Source organism: Scyliorhinus canicula, chromosome 10, assembly GCF_902713615.1.
Source record: "Scyliorhinus canicula chromosome 10, sScyCan1.1, whole genome shotgun sequence".
Classification (NCBI taxonomy): domain Eukaryota; kingdom Metazoa; phylum Chordata; class Chondrichthyes; order Carcharhiniformes; family Scyliorhinidae; genus Scyliorhinus; species Scyliorhinus canicula.
Window position 1 is genome coordinate 11,464,571 of NC_052155.1, and position 8,752 is coordinate 11,473,322.

Genomic DNA, 8,752 nt, shown 5'->3' on the forward strand with positions numbered 1-8,752 from the left:
GGTAGGTGGTTGCGCCTGGTGGGATCCAGGGCGCTGGTGGGGACCAGGGTGCAGGTTACGTTTCCGGGGTCGCTTCTGGCAGGGTCTGAGGTAGAGGGGTGCCAGGGAGGCATGTTTGCAATCCAGATGGGTACCGGCATTCTGCGGGCACGGGAATACCTTGCAACGCGTTTGGGTCCTCACGCGGGCAGGGTCTTCCTGAGGCAGGTTGGGCTGAGTCCTGTGGTCTGTCCCCTCCCTAGGTGCTCCTGGGGTCGGGTCTTGAAGTAGGCCCGGTTGGGCCTCCACGTGGATTTTTCTTTCTTCCATCTCCAGGTAGGTCGGGTTGCTGGGCGGGCCTCTCCGGGGTGGGTCACTGGGCGGGTCTCTCGGGGTCGAGTTGGGCCGGGTCTCGTCGTCGGGGTTCGGGAGCTCCGGGGACTGGGCCGGGCGATCTGGGGGCTGGAATCGGTTGTTAGGCCGGGTTGGGAGCTCCGAGGTCCGGGTTGGCTCTAAATCGACGTCGGGGCTTCATTTCCGGTTTGGGCCCGATCCACGTCCAGGTCGTGGAGGTCAGGTCTGGTCGGGCCAAAAGGTCTCCACCTGCCTCGGAGGATGTTCAAGTCTGCAAGAAAAGATAAAAGAGAGAGGTTAGTAATAATGTTAGTCTTAGAATTAAATTTTAAAAGATTAAAACGAGTATAAGTTAAATAAAAAGTGCATCTGTTGGCGAGAGCTCACAGAGAGTCGCCTCGCTCCGGCTCCATCTTCAGGAGTTTGGAGGATATTGTCTTAAGGAGCCTTGATGAGCTGCTGCAATGCACCTTATTGATGGTACACACGACTGCCATTATGCGTTGATGTTGAAGGGAGTGCATGTTGAAGGTGGTGGATGGGGAGCTAATCAAGTGGGCTGTTTTGGCCTGGATGTTGTCAAGCTTTAGAGTTGATGGAGCTACACTCATTCAGGCAAATGGAGTCCATTCCATCACTCTCCTGACTTGTTCCTTTCTAAATGGGGGTCACATTGGGGAGGCAGGTGGTGAGGCCACAGCTGGAGTACTGTGTGCAATTCTGGTCGCCACATTATAGGAAGTATGTAATTGTGCTGGAAGGGTTGCAGAGGAGATTCACCAGGATGTTTCCTGGGATGGAACATTTAAGTTACAAAGAGAGGTTGGACAGGCTTGGGTTGTTTTATCTGGATCAGTGAAGACTGAGGGGTAACCTCATTGAGGTGTACAGGATTATGAGGGGCATGGACAGGGTGGATACGGAGCAGCTTTCCCTTTGGTTGAAGGGTGAATTACGAGGGGACACAAGTTCAAAGTGAGAGGTGGTAAGATTAGGGGGGATTTGAGTGTTGCTCTTTTTAATCGAATACTATCCCACGAGCGTCACCAATAAGATTGCTAATCGGCACCGGAGTAATGCTGCCAATTAATAATGATGCTCTTTAGAGTCATCAGGTATAAAATGATACCACCACAAGGCTTTACCGAATATCGATCAAAGGATCACACAACCAGTTAGTCAGTTCAAGTTCAAAGATAGTTTATTTACACACAAGGATTCCTTCGACATGCAACATTAAAGACTACAAGTTAAACTACACCTAACAACTACAATAACCTATACTTAACTTCAGGGCAACTGGCTCTTTGCAGATGAACAAGGCTTTTGTTTGGATCTTGCGTGGCTGGGTAGAAGAAGTGGCTTCGTTTCTGCTGGGCTCATCCATCTGGTAGCAATCTTTGGTCTTGAACTGGTCTTCTGGTCGGAATGCTACACTTGGTTTTAGGCGTAGGCCGGGGCCAAGAGAGACCGAACACATGGCTGTGTCTCTTTTTATCCCTCTGGGATTTTGCGCTATTTGGGGCGGTCCTTAGCTTTGGACCCAATAATTCGACAGGCTTCGATCACTGCCTTCGATTTTGGCCAATAAAGGGGCGGGTGCTTGATGACTGGGTGTGTCCTCAGCAGTCATTGACCTTGGCTGCTTGGGCTTTCTTAGTAAAGGGAGTGGCACCGGTTAGTCTGCATCTGTATTGGTTACCTGAGTACAGTCCTTTTGTTCTGGGGAAATGGGCCATTAGAATGCAAACGAGCGGGGGTTTCGATCGCATCTAGCTATCTGGGTTGCAAATACACACAGAAGCTCTGAGTGTGGCTGAGTCCTGGGTTGGCCATAATTCCCATGGTCCTTTGCAGGTGGCCATCTGAGATGGCTACATGAGGAAAAGCTTTTTTACCCAGAGAGTGGTGATGATCTGGAATGCACAGCCTGGAAGGGTGATACGGGGGTGGGGGGTGCCTCACATCTTTTAAAAAGTACTTGGATGAGATGAAGATGGTTGGGGCTAAAACACTACCCTGAGGATCCCTGCAGTTATGTCCTCGGACTGAGATGAGTGACCTCCAACAGCCGCAACTATTATTTTAATAACTAGCAAACAAGATTTTTTTAAGAACACAATTTTCTTTAATGGCCCCTCTGTTTTTTTCAAGCCTATGGGCCAAGTACTGGCAAATGGGATTAGGTGGGCAGGTCAGGGCCTTTCATGCAGTGGTGCAGACTCGATGGGCCAAAGGCCCTCTTCTGCACTGTAGTATTCTGTGAGTTATGTGCCACAGAATTCCCATCCTCTGGCATGCTCTTATCACAGTATTTATATGGCTACTCCATTTCAATTTCTGCTCAACGGTACCCCTAGGATAGTTGATAGTTAGAGATTCAGCAATAGTGATGCCATTGAATGTAAAGAGAAGATGGTTGGATTCTTGTTGGAGATGGTCACTGCCTGGCATTTGTGTGGCGCAAATGTTACTTGCCATTATCAGCCAAACCTGAGTGTTGCTCAGGTCTTGTTGCATAAGGACATGAACTGCTTCAGTATCTCAGGGCTGGGAAAGGTGATGGACAATTGTGCAATCGTCAGCGAACATCCCATTTCTGACCTTCAGATCTAAAAGAGGTAATTGATGAAGCAGTTGAAGATGGTTGGGGCTTGAACACTACCCTGTGGATCTCCTACAGTTATGTCCTAGGACTGAGATGATTGACCTCCAACAGCCACAACTATTATCTTAATAACTAGCAAACAAGAGTGTTCAAAGATTTTTTAAAGAACGCAATTTTCATTAATGGCACCTCTGGTTTTTCACTGGCTCACTCGCCTATTTCACCTAAACAAATAAGTGATAGCTATTTGCTGGTTCATTCCTCAGCGCAATGTGCCTTGACCAATCAGAGTCAAGCTTCCTGGTTTAAATTTTCAAGCAATGCTTGGCCGTTAACTGTCAGTTACCATGGCAATGCCTCTACCAATCACAGTCCACTTGCCAAAAATCAACTCTCTTATACATTATAAAGTTGTTGTTTCCCCTGGCATAGGTATTCTTGCTTGTCTTGATGACTGCAAGGTGAAAAGCTTCGACAAACGTCTTTTCTCAGCAATACTCAAGTTCTGTACTGCCAAACAACTATTTGAACACACAAGAAGCTCAACACCATCCAGGACAAAGCAGCCCATTGATTAGCATCCCACCCACAAATATTCACTTCCTCCACCTCCAATGCACAGTGTGTACCATCTACAAGATACACCTGACCAATGCTCCTCAGACAGCACCTTCCAAAACTACGACCATCCAGAAGGGCAAGGACAGCAGATGCATGGGAACACCGACACCTGGATGTCTCCCTTCAAGCCATAGACCAGTGTTCTTCAAAGTCGGGGGCGCGGCCCGAGGGTGGGTTGCGGGCGGGAGGGTCGCGGTCCCGATCGCGCAAATCCCCGCGCAGCAGTCGGCTTTTCATAACGCCGGCTGCAAGCGGCCGTGAACATGTAAAAAAAAAATTTGCCCGCATTTTTCATGCGCGCACGATGATCGCCGCGGATGCGCAGTGCGGCCGCTATTTTTTTTAATGGTTGCAGCTTTTTGGTTTCCAAGTTCTGCAGTGGTTTTTATTCATTTAATTTTTATTTTTTTCATTTATTTATTCATTTTATTTTTTTTACAAGTTTGAGGGGGGTTTATTTGATAAAATTTTACAGGAACAAAATTCAGAACTTTGAACAGATGGAGACTCCGTACTTTCCGACACCAGAAGGCTTCACCTTCATCCAACAGGTTCCATTGGAGGAGCGTGTACAAGGGCCAAAGGGACCCAAAACCGTTTCCTCCATTTTTGTCAGCAGCAAACAAGGTAAGAGAAAATGGTGGGTCGCTCAGGTCGGCCGGCATAGGTCGTGAAGGTCGTCCGGCATGGGACGCGAAGGTCGGCCGGGTTGGGTCCCGAAGGTTGGCCGGTTGGTAAAAATGGGTCCCCGGAAAAAAAGTTTGAAGAGCACTGCCGTAGACCATCCTGACTTAAAAATGTATCCTTGTTGCTTCACTGTCGCTGAGTTAAAATCCTCAAACTCCCTCCCTAACAACACTCTGTGTACCTACACTATCTGAATTGCAGTGGTTCAAGAAAGCAACTCACCGCCACCTTCGCGAAGGCAAATAGGATTTGGCAATAAATGCAGGCCAAGCCAGTGATGCCCACATCAAGTTGAATGATTTTTTAAAAACATGGACTTGCAAAAGGTGTTTGATAGAGGGCCATATCATATATTTGCCAGTAAAGTTAAAGTCCATGGAATAAAAAGGAAAGTGGCAGCATGGGTGTGAGGTTGGATGAATGACAGGAAACATATAATATGGTTTCTGATTGAAGGAGCATGCACAAAGGTCACTGTTCTTCACAAAGATCACTGTTTTTCTTAATATATATCAGTGACGTGGACTTTGTTGTGTGTGCAGGGTAATTTCAAAATTTGTAGATAATGTTAAATGTGGTAGAAAGCAAAAGACATACATTACGAAACTCTGGGTTGGTGCACGGTCAATTCCAGTCCCACATGCCCCGGAGTCATAACACAAGTGAACATAGAACATAGAACGATACAGCGCAGTACAGGCCCTTCGGCCCTCGATGTTGCACCGACATGGAAAAAAAAACTAAAGGCCATCTAACCTACACTATGCCCTTATCATCCATATGCTTATCCAATAAATTTTTAAATGCCCTCAATGTTGGCGAGTTCACTACTGTTGCAGGTAGGGCATTCCACGGCCTCACCACTCTTTGCGTAAAAAACCCACCTCTGACCTCTGTCCTATATCTATTACCCCTCAATTTAAGGCTATGTCCCCTCGTGCTAGTCACCTCCATCCGCGGGAGAAGGCTCTCGCTGTCCACCCTATCTAACCCTCTGATCATTTTGTATGCCTCTATTAAGTCACCTCTTAACCTTCTTCTCTCTAACGAAAACAACCTCAAGTCCATCAGCCTTTCCTCATAAGATTTTCCCTCCATACCAGGCAACATCCTGGTAAATCTCCTCTGCACCCGTTCCAAAGCTTCCACGTCCTTCCTATAATGAGGCGACCAGAACTGTACGCAATACTCCAAATGCGGCCGTACCAGAGTTTGGTACAGCTGCATCATGACCTCATGGCTCCGGAACTCAATCCCTCTACCAATAAAGGCCAACACACCATAGGCCTTCTTCACAACCCTATCAACCTGGGTGGCAACTTTCAGGGATCTATGTACATGGACACCGAGATCCCTCTGCTCATCCACACTACCAAGAATTTTACCATTAGCCAAATATTCCGCATTCCTGTTATTCTTTCCAAAGTGAATCACCTCACACTTCTCCACATTAAACTCCATTTGCCACCTCTCAGCCCAGCTCTGCAGCTTATCTATGTCCCTCTGTAACCTGCAACATCCTTCCGCACTGTCTACAACTCCACCGACTTTAGTGTCGTCTGCAAATTTACTCACCCATCCTTCTGCGCCCTCCTCTAGGTCATTTATAAAAATGACAAACAGCAACGGCCCCAGAACAGATCCTTGTGGTACGCCACTCGTAACTGAACTCCATTCTGAACATTTGCCATCAACTACCACTCTCTGTCTTCTTTCAGCTAGCCAATTTCTGATCCACATTTCTAAATCACCCTCAATCCCCAGCCTCCGTATTTTCTGCAATAGCCGACCGTGGGGAACCTTATCAAACGCTTTACTGAAATCCATATACACCACATCAACTGCTTTACCCTCGTCTACCTGTTCAGTCACCTTCTCAAAGAACTCGATAAGGTTTGTGAGGCATGACCTACCCTTCACAAAACCATGCTGACTATCCCTAATCATATTATTCCTATCTAGATGATTATAAATCGTATCTTTTATAATCCTCTCCAAGACTTTACCCACCACAGACGTTAGGCTCACCGGCCTATAGTTACCGGGGTTATCTCTACTCCCCTTCTTGAACAAAGGGACCACATTTGCTATCCTCCAGTCCTCTGGCACTATTCCTGTAGCCAATGATGACCTAAAAATCAAAGCCAAAGGCTCAGCAATCTCTTCCCTGGCTTCCCAGAGAATCCTAGGATAAATCCCATCCGGCCCCGGGGACTTATCTATTTTCACCTTGTCCAGAATTGCCAACACTTCTTCCCTACGCACCTCAATGCCATCTATTCTAATAGCCTGGGTCTCAGCATTCTCCTCCTCAATATTATCTTTTTCTTGAGTGAATACTGACGAAAAGTATTCATTTAGTATCTCGCTTATCTCCTCAGCCTCCACACACAACTTCCCACCACTGTCCTTGACTGGCCCTACTCTTACCCTAGTCATTCTTTATTCCTGACATACCTATAGAAAGCTTTTGGGTTTTCCTTGATCCTACCTGCCAAAGACTTCTCATGTCCCCTCCTTGCTCGTCTCAGCTCTCTCTTTAGATCCTTCCTCGCTTCCTTGTAACTATCAAGCGCCCCAACTGAAACTTCACGCCTCATCTTCACATAGGCCTCCTTCTTCCTCTTAACAAGAGATTCCACTTCTTTGGTAAACCACGGTTCCCTCGCTCGACCCCTTCCTCCCTGCCTGACTGGTACGTACTTATCAAGAACATGCAATAGCTGTTCCTTGAACAAGCTCCACATATCCAGTGTGCCCAACCCTTGCAGCCTACTTCTCCAACCAACACATCCTAAGTCATGTCTAATGGCATCATAATTGCCCTTCCCCCAGCTATAACTCTTGCTCTGCGGGGTATACTTATCCCTTTCCATCACTAACGTAAAGGTCACCGAATTGTGGTCACTGTCTCCAAAGTGTTCACCTACCTCCAGATCTAACACCTGGCCTGGTTCATTACCCAAAACCAAATCCAAAGTGGCCTCACCTCTTGTTGGCCTGTCAACATATTGTGTCAGAAAACCCTCCTGCACACATTGTACAAAGAACGACCCATCCAATGTACTCGAACTATATCTTTTCCAGTCAATATTAGGAAAGTTAAAGTCTCCCATAACAACTACCCTGTTACTTTCGCTCTTTTCCAGAATCATCTTCGCCATCCTTTCCTCTACATCTCTAGAACTATTAGGTGGCCTATAGAAAACTCCCAACAGGGTGACCTCTCCTTTCCTGTTTCTAACCTCAGCCCATACTACCTCGGAAGAAGAGTCCCCATCTTGCATCCTTTCTACCACCGTAATACTGTCCTTGACTAGCAGCGCCACACCTCCCCCTCTTTTGCCCCCTTCTCTGACCTTACTAAAGCACCTAAACCCCGGAACCTGCAACAACCATTCCTGTCCCTGCTCTATCCATGTCTCTGAAATGGCCACAACATCGAAGTCCCAGGTACCAACCCATGCTGCCAGTTCCCCTACCTTATTTCGTATACTCCTGGCATTGAAATAGACACACTTCAAACCACAGACCTGAACACTGGCACCCTCCTGCGAAGTCAAAACTGTGCTCCTGACCTCTCTACTCTCAATCTCTCGCACCCCAAAACTACAATCCAGGTTCCCATGCCCCTGCTGAATTAGTTTAAACCCCCCCAAAGAGTACTAACAAATCTCCCCCCCAGGATATTGGTGCCCCTCAGGTTCAGATGTAGACCATCCTGTCTATAGAGGTCCCACCTTCCCCAGAAAGAGCCCCAGTTATCCAGAAATCTGAATCCCTCCCGCCTGCACCATCCCTGTAGCCACATGTTTAATTGCTCTCTCTCCCTATTCCTCATCTCACTATCACGTGGCACGGGCAACAACCCAGAGATAACAACTCTGTTTGTTCTCGCTCTGAGCTTCCATCCTAGCTCCCTAAAGGCCTGCCTGACATCCTTGTCCCCTTTCCTACCTATGTCGTTAGTGCCAATGTGGACTACGACTTGGGGCTGCTCCCCCTCCCCCTTAAGGACCCGGAAAACACGATCCGAGACATCACGTACCCTTGCACCTGGGAGGCAACATACCAAACGTGAGTCTCTCTCGCTCCCACAAAATCTCCTATCTGTGCCCCTGACTATTGAGTCCCCAATTACTAATGTTCTACTCCTTTCCCCCCTTCCCTTCTGAGCAACAGGGACAGACTCCGTGCCAGAGGCCCGTACCCCATGGCTTACCCCTGGTAAGTCGTCCCCCCCACAAGTATCCAAAACGGTATACTTGTTACTCAGGGGAACGACCGCAGGGGGTCCCTGCACTGACTGCTTCTTCCCAGTCCCTCTTACAGTTACCCATCTATCTCCAGTCTTTGGTGTAACTACTTCCCTGAAGCTCCTATCTATGACCCCCTCTGCCTCCCGAATGATCCGAAGTTCATCCAGCTCAAGCTCCAGGTCCCTAACACGGTTTTTGAGGAGCTGGAGTTGGGTGCACTTCCCACAGATGAAATCAGCAGGGA